The sequence below is a fragment of the Phaseolus vulgaris genome, chromosome 4 (genome assembly GCF_000499845.2).
Source record: "Phaseolus vulgaris cultivar G19833 chromosome 4, P. vulgaris v2.0, whole genome shotgun sequence".
In the NCBI taxonomy this organism is placed as follows: Eukaryota; Viridiplantae; Streptophyta; class Magnoliopsida; order Fabales; family Fabaceae; genus Phaseolus; species Phaseolus vulgaris.
Genome location: NC_023756.2, coordinates 2,435,221 through 2,452,148, shown reverse-complemented (window position 1 = coordinate 2,452,148; position 16,928 = coordinate 2,435,221). Strand labels below are relative to the sequence as shown.

Sequence of the window (16,928 nt, the reverse complement as noted above, 5' to 3'; positions counted from 1 at the left end):
AACAATAAAAATTTAAATTAAATGAGTGTTCTAATCCAATGTTTATATGTACATCGTCTATATACAAATAATAGTACCAAAAAATACATAATTTTTTTTTCAGCAAAGTTTTTTTTTTCAGCAAAGAATTAATAAATTAAAGTGTATTTATTTTAAAGTGTAAATATGAAACTCAATTAAAAAAAAATTACGTCAAAAAAACTACGTCAAAATTCAGTACACTTTCATCACCCTTTCTATCCTTAGCCACCTAAAGTCAATAGTTTTGCATATAGTGCAACCAGCCGTTGGCATTGAATGGGAATAGAAATATTTTACTTATAATTTTGTTTAACTTAAAAGTTATTGATAATGTATTGAATACTCTATACGTAGTCTATATTCCACTATGTAGTCTATATTCAACTTTGTATCCAACTTCTTCAAGTTGGGACCTTGTGCCCTAAAATTTTACAATCTTTTTATAGAATTAAAGTGAACCTTAAATCTTATTTCTTTTTATAAATAAACACCATAAAATTTGCATTCACTTTATTCATTCTTAAATTTTTATCATTTATGCAAATAAAGACCTTTTAACTTTATTTTTTAGTATGACATGTATCTTTAAAATTTATCTTTTTTTTATATCCAATTATCAGTACAAGAAAAAAGTTTTAACAGAAGTTATTTAGCGGAAGTTAATATAATTTTAGGAATTAATTTAATTAGTGGAGTTTTTTTTTAACATATGTTAAGTTTCAAATGTTATTCTAAAACATCAGCAAAATAACAGAGGTTTTCTTATACCTTCATTAAATTTTAAAGGGTTTGTTTAACTTTCGTTAAATTCTAAAAGTTTATTTTCAAATCGCAGCAAAATAACGAAAGTTTTTTTAACTTTCGTTAAATTTTAAAATTTTATTCTAGAATCTCAGCAAAATAACAAAGATTTTTTTAACTTTCTACTAAGTTCCAAAGAATTATTTTACAACCTTATAAGTCTTTTTAACATTTCTTAAGTTTCAAAGATTTATTCTAAACCCTCAACAAAATAAAGGAGGTTTTTTAACCTTTCTTAAATTTCAAAGATTTGTTGTAGAACCTCAATAAAACACTTCAATTTGTTCAAGCTTCAACAAATAAATTTAATTAAATCTATTTATAAATAAATAATTAGAAATTATATAGTTTTAATACATTTTATATATTTTATAACTGAATTTTATAAAATTTTGAAAGTGTAACTTTACATTACAAATGAGATTTCTAAAATTTCTAAAATTATTTTAAAAGCAAAATAACATTTGATAATAAGGATTTTAACAACTAATCTTGGATAATAAGTATTTCAACAGTAATTGCATATTTCTTATGATTGATGTAGTTGGTTTATATAATTCTTAGTTTTTTTGTTACAAGCTCATACTTCAAAAAACTTGACTTATGTTGTTTTAACTTTTGATGTACATATATTTTATGTACAATTTTAGTTTTAGTTATAGTTGTTGATATTTAATTCTCATAATTTTGAAATATTTTAAATTAAGGTTTGTATTTTAAAATGCATTAAATAATTAATTCACTATGAAAGTGAGAATAAAGTTAATTTCTCCTTGTAATACATTCTTGTAATCTTTGAAGTCATCGTAGCCAAGAACACACATGGCTTTGAATCTCACATCTGATAGATAATGCAATTATTTAGGATATATAAAGTTTGGGTAATAAGGTGATGGAAGAAGCAATATTGGATTAAGAAGAAGATAGTGTCTTATTTAGTATTTCTTCTCCTTAGATATAATAGACATAAGTGTGATTGAATTGTGATTCCTTGATAAGACTATTGTTGGCAATCATTAAGCCTGTGCTGGAGAGCAGTGTGTTTATGGTGGAAGAGAGAAGTCAGGAGGATCGTTAGAGATGATAACAATATAATGACAATGTCTTGTGTGATGTGGTCCCAATGGAGGCAACTCACATTTTGTTAAGGAGGCCATGGCAGTTTGACAACAAAGTTATGTGTGAGGATCAAATAAAATTGAGAAAAAAGAGAGTTCAAGAGAAAAGAGAGATGAGTGAAACACCTATACAGAAGAAGAGCGAAACACCAAAAGTGAGAGAAACACATGAGAGAAAAATGAGTGGATTACTGAAAGTGAATGAAGTGAAGAAGTTGCTACTTTCTAGCAAACCTCTTTATTTATCGTATTGCAAAAACAACACTTTGATTACTGACCATTCTAACCAAACTAATTTGCTTCCTAGTGTTGATTCTGTTTTGCAGAAGTTCCAAACTCAAGTTGAAGAATTGATGAACAAAGGATGGGTACAAGAGACCATGAACCCATGTGCTCTTCCAGTAATTTTGGTGCCTAAAAACGATGGTTATTGGAGGATGTGCACAAATTGCAGAGCACTCAATAACATTACCATTAAGTATAAACACCCTACTCCCAGGTTAGATGATTTATTGGATGAATTGTATGGTGCTTGTATATTTCCAAAAATTGACTTAAGAATTAGTTGCCATCAAATTAGGATTGGGGGGAGTGAATGGAAAACTGTCTTTACAACAAAATATGGATTGTATGAGTGGCGTGTGTTGCTATTTGGGCTAACAAATGCCTCAAACACTTTTATGAGATTAAGGAACCATGTTTTGAGAGAATTTTTGGGCAAAATTGTTATGGTGTATTTTGATGACATCTTGATTTATAGCACTACTCTGGAATTACATGTGAAAAATTTGTGTGTTGTTGTAAATGTTCTTAGAACAAAAAATTTGTATGCTAATCTTGAGAAATGCATATTTTATAATGAACAAATTGCATTCTTGTGTTTTGTGGTAAGTGTCAAAGGAGTTCATGTAGCACTACAAAAAAAAAGTGTATATTGTGGCGGTTATTTTCGTATAAACTGGCATTTATAACCGCCACAATATACGCTTGTGGCGGTTTTCCAAACCGCCATAGAACTGGTCGCCACAAAGTTTAATGTGGCGGTTTTACTCTACCCGCCGCAACACCCGCCACTTTAAACATGGTGTAAATAGTGGCGGTTTTTATATGTAAGTAGTGTCAGTTATAACTGTCGCATTTTACATTCATTGAAGAAGATTCTGGCGCCATAATATAAGTAAGTAATGACGTTTTTAACTGACGTAATTTTAATTCTGAATAAATAAAATTTAACCATCACTTTTTATAATCTTTTTTATAATCTGTTTTATACAATTATAAAATTTAACCACCATTTTTTTAATCTTTTTATAATCTCTCTTATACAATTATAAAATTTAACCACATTTATAATCTGTTTCATACAATTATAAAAATTAACCACCACTTTTTCATAATAAAATAAAATAATGTATAAAGTTATAATCATCCATTTATTTCATTGAATATTAAAGCACACATAATAATGTTCAAAAGTTTATATGTAAATGAAAATTAAAACACATAAAAAGTTCATACATCCCTAATCAAGTTTAAAATTACAACACATAATTGTTTAAAAGTTCATACATATCCCTAATCAAGTTTAAAATTAAAATACATATTCTTAATCAGTTTTGCTTCCACCACTTGATTCTATTATTTGATTAGGTGATGGAGCACCACTTCTAGTGTCTGATACCTGAAATAAATAATTTTAAGTAAATGAATTTGAATATTACAGTAATGAATATATGTAAAAGTAACATTAAGAGTCCATTAAACAAGACATAAGAAGGGGGAACTCACCAATGGAAACAGATCGAGTGCATCTAGCATATCTAACAAAACAAAAACATCAAATTTAGTATCCTGTCTAAAAATGGGAACACGGGAATTTGAAAAGCAACGCAAACGAACTTACGTGTAGCAAAGGTTTTTAGTAAGAGTTTGCAAAGCATTTGCAGTAAAATTGTTTTCACCCACAACACGTGATAGTGAGTAGGACGGCTTGTACCCTGTGTAACACATGGTTTACATCAGTGAGGATGTAATTTAACATAAAATTACAAGTTATGAGCAAAAAGAGTAAAAGATCTCACCTGTATTCTAGCATGGCTATGAAGATAAAAGTCAAACTCTGTTGGATGGCAGATTTTAAAATCAACAATTGTGTCTGCAATATTTTATAAGTAAAATTATTTACCACCATAGTTAAACAAGTTTCTTTAAAGGATATGGCACCAAATAGTGAACTAAAGTAAATACCAGGCAATATGTTGCCACTCTTGTCAACACACTCTTGTCAACACACTCTTGTCAACATAACTCTTGTCATGATGGTTGCTAGCAAAGAGTCTTGGGTGATGACGCTTTTGAACTACAACAAATGTCACAGGATAGTGTCTTCATTTATTTGAAACAAAATCGAAACTTCAAAAAAAGAAAAGAAGTTAGTCCAAATGTGTTGAATAAATTAAAGTTATTTCAATGTAAGTTATTGAATAAACATGTCCCTATTTTTCATAAAAAAAAATATTTACCATTGCAGTATTCCTGCAAATTAGCAACTGCAACTTCTAAGCCTCTGCTAGCAGTTGCATTTCCCATAGCTGATGGAACAGGTATTCCATGTCTTCCAATATCTTCTTCAGCAAATAACCTTGAAAATAAACAATATTAGCATAGTGTTGACATAATTAGGTTAAAGCATTATATAAATTAAAAGGCATATCAATTCTTACGTAATTTATGGGCAACCGAAGCAGCCTCAACAACACGGCTATCATCAGAAAAAAGAGGTGAAAGCTCCATCAAATCACATGGGCTGCTATTGAACTCCATTAAATACTGCAGAAATAACCAACCATTGGTAAACTTTCCTAACATAAATAATGGTAAAAACCACACGAATCAACTGAAATACTTTTATCAACTCAATTGTTTGACTAGTTGTTTCTCGCTGGGATTATATTTCAAAGACAAAGGAGGAATTGATCTACCAATAAAACATAAAACATATTAATAAAGCTCATTATTATTCTGACCTAGTTAGATACCAAGGTATAAAAGATCTTCATTCTGAAAAAAGAAAAATAATAAAGCACAAAAGAAGGAGCTTAGAACTAACAAATGTAATTTTTAAAAGAAATAATTACTATATTGCAATTTATTTTGGTTTGAGACCATGTTTAATATGACTACAGTGAACGATAAAGTTCTTCCTCTACAACCAAAATATACCTAAGGCTCAAACTCTAGAAGACCAATTAACCTACAACAACCTCACACCCATTGATCCAAATGCTCAGCAAGAACAATTGCAAATTTTAGCATAACACAAACCAAGTAGATTCGAGACTCACCTCAGAAAGTGTCTTTCGATGCTTAGAGTCTTGAACTGAGACATCTTTCTTAAGATTGTAGAGTCTCCCATCAATCTTCCAACCAAAACACAACAACAATAAAATCAAGACCTTAAACAAATTAAAATCAAGACATCTTTTTATTTATATTAATAATTATTGGCTGCATCGGACGACACTCGGATATGCCCGTTCGGCTCGCCGTCGTCCGCTTCCGCTTCCTCCAATTTGAAGGACGGAAGAAGCTCGCCCACGAGGTTCCCGAACAACGCGTCAAACGAGAAGTCTCCCTAACACATAAAAAGCAACAACAACATCAAGATCAACAACACGTTCCTTCAATCGAAACCAAAGCTAACAATGGTTTCTTTATTAGTTAACTTCCCTAACACCTTTTCCATGATGATTCTTTTACCCAATTCACATTGTCGAAGGTGCATCATACAACACCAGTTACCATCATACAATGGTCCTATTCTCTTCTTTTTATGACAATATTTTGAGCTAAGGGGATTGTCTCCTTCACAGTTGAACAATAAGAAATAAACAGAGGGATTGCTTTCACTTAAAGGATTTTATAATACAAAAGTAAAACCATAAACAGATATGTATTGCATATTACAAGGTTAAGAAAACAGAGAGATCTAATTTTGTCATATTATGGAGGGATGAATGGTGGTTTCAATTATACAGTCAATTTTCTATTCAATTACTTCTGTTGCCATCTGAAGTAATGCTAAATGTAGCACATTTCTTGCTGACAGCAAAATTTGACACTCCAAATTCTTATCATAGTGTCATCAGTGGCATACTTTTTCTGTCTTAATTCTGATTCTCATATAATATGATAGTTATATAAGGTGAAAAACAACTTTAACTGTAAGCGATTCTAAATCTTATTCTCCTAATTCTAAAGATGTGTTTTTCCAACGAAAATATTAGTTAGTTCTTTAATTTGGAAATAGCTGCAAATTTCGACCCTAAATTTTTTTCTTACTACTAAATTTGTTTGGGGAAACTGGAAGTACAATCACAACCAGACACAGACAGACTAAAAATTATATGACCATAGAAACCACAGGAGGAGCTGACATTCATGTTACCTGCAACATCTCAACAAGAAGAATGATGCGCGGGTTCGTGTGGAGGCAGAGAGCGCGGGTTCGTGTGGAGGAAGAGTGTGTTAGGGTTCATTGCATAAAACCTAAAATGTAAAGGACAAAGCAGCATATGAAAAACTAGATTTAACAATGACAAACTACCATAAGTATAAGGAATGCACAGTAGGTTAATTACCTTCAAATCGGTTCCGTGTAGAGGCAGAGAGTGCTAGGTTCGTGTTGAGGCGAAGAGCGCTAGGTTCGTGTTGAGGCGAAGAGCGCTAGGTTTGTGTGGAGGCAGAGAGAACGGGTTCGTGAGAGCGTTAGGGTTAGGGTTCATGTGAGGCAGAGAGAGGGACGAGAGTGATGAGTGTTAAGAGTTAGGGTTTTTCCAAACTGAAATTCAAAAAAAAATTATTTTCTTAAGTTTTCAAAAAGAAAATCAATTTTCAAGTGAAAATCTGAAGGATTTTTAAATCAAGTTAAAAATGTAAATATAAGAATAAAGGAATAAAAAGTTTTCTCTGAAAGAAAATTATGACAGTTGAAAATGACATAATTTGAAAGCTAATTGTGGCGGTTAATGAAATGACGTATTATGCTGAAATTTGTGGCGGTTATTAATAACCGCCATATTAAAACCGCCATTTTTTACACATTTTTTTGTAGTGTAGATTATGAAAAGGTAACGGCTATCCAAGAATTATGTTTACATCATATCGAGTTTATTTACAATATGGTTGGTGATAGCACAACGAATTGTTATCCATTCACAGGCTAAGGTTGACTATATGAGCACAACACAACAGGCTGGGAATATTTAAAATAAAATAATATTATTATTTTATTTGGAGTTAGGATTTGCACTCAAGACCAACTACAAAGTATCAACCTAACCACTGGGACAAATGATCATTTCTTGAACTATAGGAATTGTATTTTTATTTTTTTTATTTACAAACGAGTCAAGACCTATAACTCAATGTGTATTTATATACTTTTGGAAATCAGAATGGGGGACGAATATTTTGGCAATTTTAAGAGAGAGTATTTCTCTGCTAGGGTTTTCCCCTGCATCTTGCGATCTTATCAAGAATCCACCAATTCTTGTGGCAATCATCCTTAGGCTTATCAAACTTTGTTTGTAGCGCCTTCCTTTATCCATGTTTTTATTGTTACTGTTTTTTAATTTACTTTGTTCCGTAACCCTAAATTCTCAATTTACTGTCATTTCTAATTTGGATTCATATCAAGTGTACTAGTACGTTGGACAGTCACCTAGACTCGGTCAGTATTACAAATCATCTGATCACTCACTTGTGATAACAAAGGCCACGAGGTAGCACGTGACCGACCAACCCATGACGATGAGTCATGGGTTGACCAAGTCAGCAAGGTTAACCCATCATTAAAGGTTATTTAGCGCAATCCTAAACACGAACTAATCTCCTAATTCGGCCCACCAACAAAAGCCTATTAAGGTAATATAAATAGTGCAGATTCCAAGAATCAGGTACGTCATTATCTACAGTGCTCTGACAACCGAGAGTCGAACCCTTTACTGACTTGATCGTCGGAGTATCTTCTGCAAGTACCATCCGAGTCTGTGTTCCCAAGGGACAGTAACACGAGACGAGAAGATGAGGAAAAGTAGTAAGAGAGGAAGATTGAAGGCTGGAGTGACCGACATGTGCATCAAACAATAGTTCTCTGGGCCCCAATACCCGAACGAGAACAGGAAGCAAAACACGGATGACAGGGATGAAGAAGGAGGAGTCCTTGATAGTGGCACGCACAAAAATAAAAATTGAATATCTTCCATATTCTCCATTATCAAATTAAAAAATATATAATGGATTATCTTTCATTTTTTTACCTATCAATAATTGTAATTGATTATTTACTAAAAAAAACACATAATCAATTCACTTATTCCAAGTTTCAACACTGGTAACACTAATGTCTGAATGTTTTCATGAATCTTTGAACCTCACATACTCACATGCAAGGTGTGCTAAAAAAAATAATAAATAACAATGAAGTAAAAAATTATTAATCTACACACTTTACTCAACTTTCTAAACTGTTTGAGAGAAGAAACAAAATAATTTCTCACTCGCATTGTCATATTTACACTCTTTCTTAAATACACAGATGATTCATACTCTTCCTTCATGGTGAACAAGAAAAAGGTAGAAGCAAAGACACTCTAAAGTAGTATGAATAAAGCATCCCTTACACAGTTTCATGCAGTTGAATTTTAATTGAGAGTCTGGCACAACTGCACCACTTAATTAATGTTCCGGACGATAAGATTCTATCAAACAATTAAGTAGTGAATGGGACAAAAATGCTCCAAGAATACTGAATATTTTAAAACAAGTCAAATTTTTCATTCTATTATTGCTAAGAAAATTCAAAAGACAACACTTTATATGAGAAAATTGGAAAAATACAAAGAATCCCGAAGAAAATAACACCCACAAATCAAGATAAGACTTTAAAAATTTAGTAGAAAAGTATAGAAATATAATTAAAATTAAGACACATTATATTAATGAATAAATTATGTTAGAATTCAAATTTTGAAAATCAAACCTAAATTAAGATGGACTAATTTAACAACAATTTCAAAACGTCTTTATTTTCAAAAGAATTAAGATATTTTTAATTTGGTATATTATATCCATTTCTAAAAATCTAAGTCAAATGGAGATGAAATTTCAAATAAAATAATTAAAATGGATTCAAAATATCAATAAATATGTAAAAATATTAGCTTTCTTCAAGGTTACAACTTTTTTTCCAATAGTTGCTTGGCTAAGAGAAATAGGGATTGGCAAATATTTCTAGATTGGATCAGGATTTGTTAAGACTAACATTATTCTGGATTTCTCGGCTTTATTTGCAATATTTTAAATTCTAATGTACATGAATCTTATAATTTATGATTCTCATATTTAATTATAAAAAAAATATTTATCTTGATTCATAACAAATAATGTGAAGAATTTCTTTAATCTCATATTTTCAATCTATTTTTTTATTTATTTTTATCTTATCATACTCTTCCTTAATGGTCAACTAGCATATTAATTAGTAACCTTTTATAAAAACAAAACCTTGATTTGATTATTATTAGGTTTTTAAAATATTAGTGTTCCAAACAATAGTATTGACAATTTCAAGTGAGTATAAAATATAATGAGTGTACGGTCAAATATGAGTTGAAAGTGGTCTTATTATTGACTTAATTCAGTAATAAATGTTGTCTCCTATTTAAGGCTGATTATTCATAATCTCTTGATTTACGTTGATACGACATTAATGTCTTTAAATATAAATATCGGTAGACAACCTCTTTATACACAATGGTCCATGACGATACAGCCCCCTAACCTCAGGCATAAGCCAATGAGGCTAAAAGTCAAGTTTACTCCGACAATCTCCAATCAACCTACATATCTCTTAACATCAGGTTTGGCCCATAACGCTACAACCCCCTAACCTCAAGCATAAGCCAATGAGGCTAAAAACTGTGTTTTATTTTGCTCATTTTTTGAATATATACATCACTAATATACATATTATGAACATACTTATGATGAAAATATTGTCTTTGAGGGCACCATAGGGAGTTAGGACCCTTCCATGGTTTTTTCGATTAGTAGTGGACTGAGCCTCTAGCTCGGCACCATGGAGGGTAAGGACCCTTCCATGGTTTTTGGTATTTGATCGAGACAATTGTTCTTGGTATTTGATCGAGACAATTGTTTGGCACAATGGAGAGTTAGGACCCTAACATGGTCTTGGTATTGACCTGAGACAATTACTCAATGCCATGGACCCTAGCGTGGTCTTGGTATTGGACTGAGACAATTGTTCGGCTCCATAAAGGGTTAGAACCCTATCATGACCATGTATAAACAATCTTATTTTCAATCAACATAAATTTTAAATAAATCAAATTGTACCAAATATTAATCAGACAAATCAACAAAAAAAATTACAAATATTTAATTAGCTATAATAAAAACGTAGATTAGCCACGTTCCATGATCTTGATATAAGTCTCCTATCCAATAATTTAGAAACAACTAAATGAAGGTTCTATAACATATCACGATAAGAGAAAAATATTCAAAAACATATATATTTTATATTTTTTTGTAACTGCTATTTGTTAGTATACAAGAAAAATTTTAATTTTTGAATTTCGAAATTTTTAAGGTAGCTTTTGAGTTCGATCATGCCTTTAGCCCTTTGTCCCCTTTTGATTCCCCTTAGGTTTCGGAGAGTTCTGGTGAATGAATGCTCCGAACCTTCTATGCTTCTTGGCTCAACAATGGGAGATGGCTTCACTACAAAGAATAGAAAAAACAAAATGGAAAATTTTAAGAGAATAAGAGCCATGAGTGCTACTAAGGAGTTTAGGGTTTTGTAATGGCTTGTGGGGATAGAAAATTGCATCCATATGTGACTATTTATAACTTGGCCAATGATATTTACTTACAAATATTCATTTTGTGTATTTTTTTTTATCACATTCTAATATATATATATATATATAAATAAGTATTATTTATTTAATATATTGTTATTATTTAATAGTTTTCAACTTGTTGCGTATGTTTTAGAAATTAAATATATTAAACATATTTTCATATGACACGCATAGTTTATTAAAATTACTGTATGAAATTAGTTACCAAATTTGCTAATCCAATTAATTTTAAATGGTTTAGTCGCATAGAGTTACTATTCTTCAATGCCAATATTAATTAGTCTATATGACACTATGCAGAAGATATTGTATATATTAATTAAGCTATATAGTATGCTAATTACTAGTAATTAAATTTCTACATACATAGCCCACAATGTATGACTGGGTGAAATTACTAGGGAACTGAACATGACTTGCATAAGCAATTAAAAAATTATTATAAGTTGAAAGTTAATAAACTCACTTATGGATTATACAATTTTTAAATCGTTAACTTCTATATATTTAGCATTTATCTTTATTTTATTTGTATATATTTATCTCTCATTATATAAAAGTATAACATTCATACAATTTAAAAAACACCTAACATGGATTTAATTTTGAAGAATTAGTAATTAAAATATGAAATTTATTATATAAGAATAATTGAATATTAATAGAATCCAATAACATTAGGCACATTAGATATTGTTTTAAAATATTTGAAAACAAACTTCTTGTTGATAAAACAAAAAAACAAATTATGATAAATATAATCTAACATTACTTATCAAATTTTAGTCTTTATGTGTTTATTGTTCAATAATTTGATTTTAAAATTACGTGGTGATAATGATATTTTTATCACTATACTTTGTGTGAAAATATTTAAAAGTAAACTGAATAATTTATAATATTAAATATTAACTGTTGACTATCTAATATAAATTTACACACACATTAATTGATAAATTTCGGGAAGTTCTTATTAATTGCTATAATCTCTTTTCGGTTTTTTAGGTAGATGATTTTTTTTTACAATGAATATTTGTTTATACAAAGAATATATCTCAACAAATAGTCGAAAGTTAATTGTGTAAAAATTGAACTATTTGTCATTAAAATCTAATTCTTTCAAATACATAATAATTCCTCATAGCATGTTTAAAAAATTCAATAATCTAATAATTATGTTGTACTTTGTCAGGCTAATCAATAAAATTATTATATTAAGTAAGACGCTTAATGAGTTTATAACTTTTGTATTATTTTATTTATTTTCTTTAATTTAATAAAAAAAAACTTACATATTCTGCTAAATAAATTCCACCCACTAATAAAGAATCTTTAATTGACAGTGCCCACCAATCAAGTCAAAAGAAACATCCACAGGAAAGAAAAAAAGTCCAATAATAATTAAAGTTTCTTATAAATTCACAAAAAGATGTGGTCATGTCATGATTCAAAATTAAGAAAAAAAAAACACCCTTAATTTAACCTAACAATCTAAAATCCATGTAACCTTCTTTGCCCCTTCTAAGAAGGCACTTAGGCTTCGTTTGGATCCAGGGGTGCCACTGTTGGCGACGACGGAAGTCACAACAGCACCCCGTTTGGATCCATGCATGCTTGCGGGTGAGTGTGGAAGGAAAGATCAATTTGAGTGAAATGTTTATCTGTGCAAAGATGAAGAGAAAGTTGCACTGTAGAGTGGGAGTGCCAAGTCATCCGAAGCAAGTTACAACGTTACCCTTTCTTTTGCTGGAATCAAGAGAAACAGTGCCCCCTGCCCCCTCTGCATGCATGCCACATGAAGCCATGAGATTCCTGACTTGGCTCAGGAATCGTTTGCCTCTGTGTGAATCTGTGAAAGGAGAGTGAATGCAGTGGGTGAGGGGGTGAGGTAGGTGGGAGTGAAGCTGGCTATATAACAACATGAAGTTCCTTCCTCCATTCACAGAAAACCAAAGAAACCGAGCCATCAGAGAGTGCATTGTAGTGTGGTTGGAGAGATTCCTATAAGCCATCTGCGTTTCTGTTAGGATACCTTGTTCATCTCACGTCCTGGGGTTGTTCTTGTGATTCATCTGGTTTAATCTGGGTTCATCTGGTTTAATCTGGGTTCATCTGGGTTCGTGTGAGGTGAGAGCTTTTTCCTGCAATGGTGCATAATCGATTATGCCTCAATTAGAACCAGTCAGATAATCGATTATGGGGCAGATAATCGATTTTTCAAAGAACATAATCGATTATCTGTAAAAATTTACAGGCATAATCGATATTGTGTGCCATAATCGATTATGTTGTATTTTTGCCTACCAACATAATCGATTATCCCATGATAATCGATTATTCTCTGTGTATAACTGATAGCATAATCGATTATGTTCTATATTTCTTTGGAATTCTATGTTTCTTAATTTTTTTTATGTGATTTTCAGGCAGTGTTCTTCATCCTAAGTCATCCTATTGTGCTGTTGTTGTTGTTTATCTTCAGGTTTTTAATTTTTTTTATGTAAAGTTTTTATTTATTTATTTCTGTTTTATATTTATGATTGGATGATTATGGTTTTGTAATATAATTTGTTTAGAATTTATTTTAGTTAATTATGTTAAGGAGTTAGTAAAGTAATGTTGATTGTAATATAATTTGTTTAGACTTTAGTTTAGTTAATTATGTTAAGGAGTTAGTAAATTAATGTTATTATTTGATTTATTGTTTTAATTTTTGTAGATAGTTATAATTTTCGTAAGATTTTAAAAAAATATTTATTTGTATGAAATGAATGATTTTCAGAATGAAAACAAAATTTTTTAAAGTTTAGGTGATTAAAGAGAAGTGAATTTTTAAATTTTTGTATGAAATGTAAAAAGTTATTATTTATTTAAAAATGAATTGTTTATAAAAAGATTTACAAAATTTATTTTAGACAGAATAAAATTCAAAATTTTAAAAATATTTTTGTAATTTTTGTTATAAGATTTAATTGTTATAAAAAAAATAAATGTATTTAAAATGAATAATTTTACAAGTGGAAATAGAAATTTGTAATTTGTAGGTTTTTTTTTATATGATATTTTAGAAGTGTTATTTTTAATTGATATTTTAATTATAAATGTAGAAAGTAATTATTTATTTCAAAATGAATTGTTTATGAAACAGATTTAAACAAATTTATTTTGACATAATGGAATTAAAATTTTTAAAAATATTTTGATAGGGTTTTATTTTTGTAGATTAAACATAATTTATTAATGTTATAATAAAAAACATTATAAAAATGTTGTATTAATTAAAAATAACAGTAAAAGTTTAAAGTAAAAATATCATTTTGAGTTATTTTTTAATTTGTATTTCACATAAGTTATTGGTGTTAGAATTAAATGTTAAAAAAATGTTATAGTAATTTAAAAAGTCAGAAAAAGTTTATTTTAGGATTATAATAAATTATTACAAAGATAAATAAGTTTACAGAATCCAAATAAAAATTAATAATCTGTAGTTAATATTATTTAAGATTGTACATAAATTATTACAAAGATAAAAAAAATGTATTTAAAATGAATATTTTTACAAGTGGAAATAGAAATTTGTAATTTGTAGCTTTTTTTTTATATGATATTTTAGAAGTGCTATTTTTAATTGATATTTTAATTATAAATGTAGAAAGTAATTATTTATTTCAAAATGAATTCTTTATGAAACAGATTTAAAAAAATTTATTTTGACAGAATGGAATTAAAAATTTTAAAAATATTTTGATAGGATTTTCATTTTTGTAGATTAAACATAATTTATTAATGTTATAATAAAAAACATTATTAAAATGTTGTATTAATTAAAAATAACAGTAAAAGTTTAAAGTAGAAATATCATTTTGAGTTATTTTTTTTTAATTTGTACTTCACATAAGTTATTGGTGTTAGAATTAAATGTTAAAAAAAAATGTTATAGTAATTTAAAAAATCAGAAAAAGTTTATTTTAGGATTGATAATAAATTATTACAAAGATAAATAAGTTTACAGAATCCAAATAAAAATTAATAATCTGTAGTTAATATTATTTTAGATTGTACATAAATTATTACAAAGATAAAAATAAATGTATTTAAAATGAATATTTTTACAAGTGGAAATAGAAATTTGTAATTTGTAGGTTTTTTTATATATGATATTTTAGAAGTGCTATTTTTAATTGATATTTTAATTATAAATGTAGAAAGTAATTATTTATTTCAAAATGAATTCTTTATGAAACAGATTTAAAAAAATTTATTTTGACAGAATGGAATTAAAAATTTTAAAAATATTTTGATAGGGTTTTCATTTTTTAGATTAAACATAATTTATTAATGTTATAATAAAAAACATTATTAAAATGTTGTATTAATTAAAAATAACAGTAAAAGTTTAAAGTAGAAATATCATTTTGAGTTATATTTTTTAATTTGTATTTCACATAGGTTATTGGTGTTAGAATTAAATGTTAAAAAAATGTTATAGTAATTTAAAAAGTTAGAAAAAGTTTATTTTAGGATTGATAATAAATTATTACAAAGATAAATAAGTTTACAGAATCCAAATAAAAATTAATAATCTGTAGTTAATATTATTTTAGATTGTGCATAAATTATTACAAAGATAAAAATAAATGTATTTAAAATGAGTATTTTTAGAAGTAGAAATAGAAATTTTAGGTTTTATTTTTATTTTATTTGTTTATATTTATTTGTTGTTTGATTAAATTATGTTATTGAATGATATAGTAATTTTGATTAATTTTTTTATTAAAATTAATTAAAAGTACGTTTTAGGGTAATTGTATTGGTGTACTTTTACACCGATACGGTAACCGCGTTCGGTATGAATTCGGAAAGAAATTATGACGAGGCAGAGATGGTACACTTTGAGGAAACAGTTGCAATTTATAACGATCTTGTTGCGGCGAACATGAACTTAATTTCACAAATCGAAGAACAAATAAAAAATAATAATGAAGGTGCATCAGTCATGATTCTTTGTATGATTGCTTTTGGATTGAAATTGTTACGCACAATGCCTACTACAAGCAACTGTATCAGTGAGTCCCAACCACGAAAAAAGTGTCGCAGACAAGAATTGATGGAGTACTTGGTTCACACTGAACAATCTCGTCACATTATTCGCATGAGACCGGAAGCTTTCATTAAATTATGTGAACGAATACGGGGAACTGGACTTGTTAAAGATGCATATCGATCAACTGTGGAAGAACAAGTATAGCGAAATTTTTGCACATTATTGGGCATAATGTGAAGAATCGAAGTGTGTCATTCTTTTTCCATCGGTCTGGAGAAACAGTTTCCCGCCACTTTCATAATGTTTTGAGTGTCATTTTAAGGTTGGAGGGGGAATTCTTAATTCAACCAAATGGAACGGTTGTAGAACCACACATCCTTAACAACAGTCGATTTTTCCCCTACTTTAAGGTTTGTTAATAAAAATATTACTTGAAATTATGTGTAATGTCTTCTGTAGTTTGTGGTTAATTAAAGTTATGAATTTTTGTTTACATTAGGATTGTTTAGGGGCCATAGATGGGAGTCATGTACGTGCTAAGGTTGCACGTGCTGATGCGCCTCGTTTTCGAGGGAGAAAAGATTGGCTAACCCAAAACATATTTGCAGCCTGTGACTTTGACATGAAGTTCACATATGTCTTAGCCGGTTGGGAAGGAACTGCCTCCGATTCAAGGATATTGAAAGATGCTTTAGTACGAGGCGATCCTTTGGTTATTCTAGAAGGTTAGTTATAGGGGATTGGGTGTGCAGAAAAATTAAAAGGTTGTAGTAATATATACTAACCCAGTTTTCCACAATCTTTGTAGGAAAATACTATCTTGGTGATGCAGGTTTTATGTTAAAACGAAATATAATAACACCTTATCGCGGGGTGAGATACCATTTGAAAGAATATTCGCGAAGAGGGCCACAAAATGCAAAAGAGTTGTTTAATCATCGACATTCATCACTTAGGAATGTAATTGAGAGAACCTTTGGAATGCTTAAAAAACGT

At 29.2% G+C, this 16,928-nt stretch overlaps 1 long non-coding RNA gene across 2 annotated transcripts; it reads right to left on the bottom strand.

Moving 5' to 3' along the window:
- Nucleotides 1–3,554: 3,554 nt before the first annotated feature.
- LOC137836367 (uncharacterized) lies at nt 3,555–4,230 on the bottom strand. Of its 2 annotated transcripts, XR_011085252.1 has the most exons (4): nt 4,188–4,230; nt 3,844–4,095; nt 3,729–3,760; nt 3,555–3,621 (listed from the first exon to the last, which is right to left on the bottom strand). It is a non-coding gene; the product is annotated as an uncharacterized lncRNA (long non-coding RNA). The 2 variants fall into 2 exon arrangements; XR_011085251.1 differs by having other exon boundaries at nt 3,844–4,224.
- Between the last annotated feature and the right edge of the window lie 12,698 nt (nt 4,231–16,928).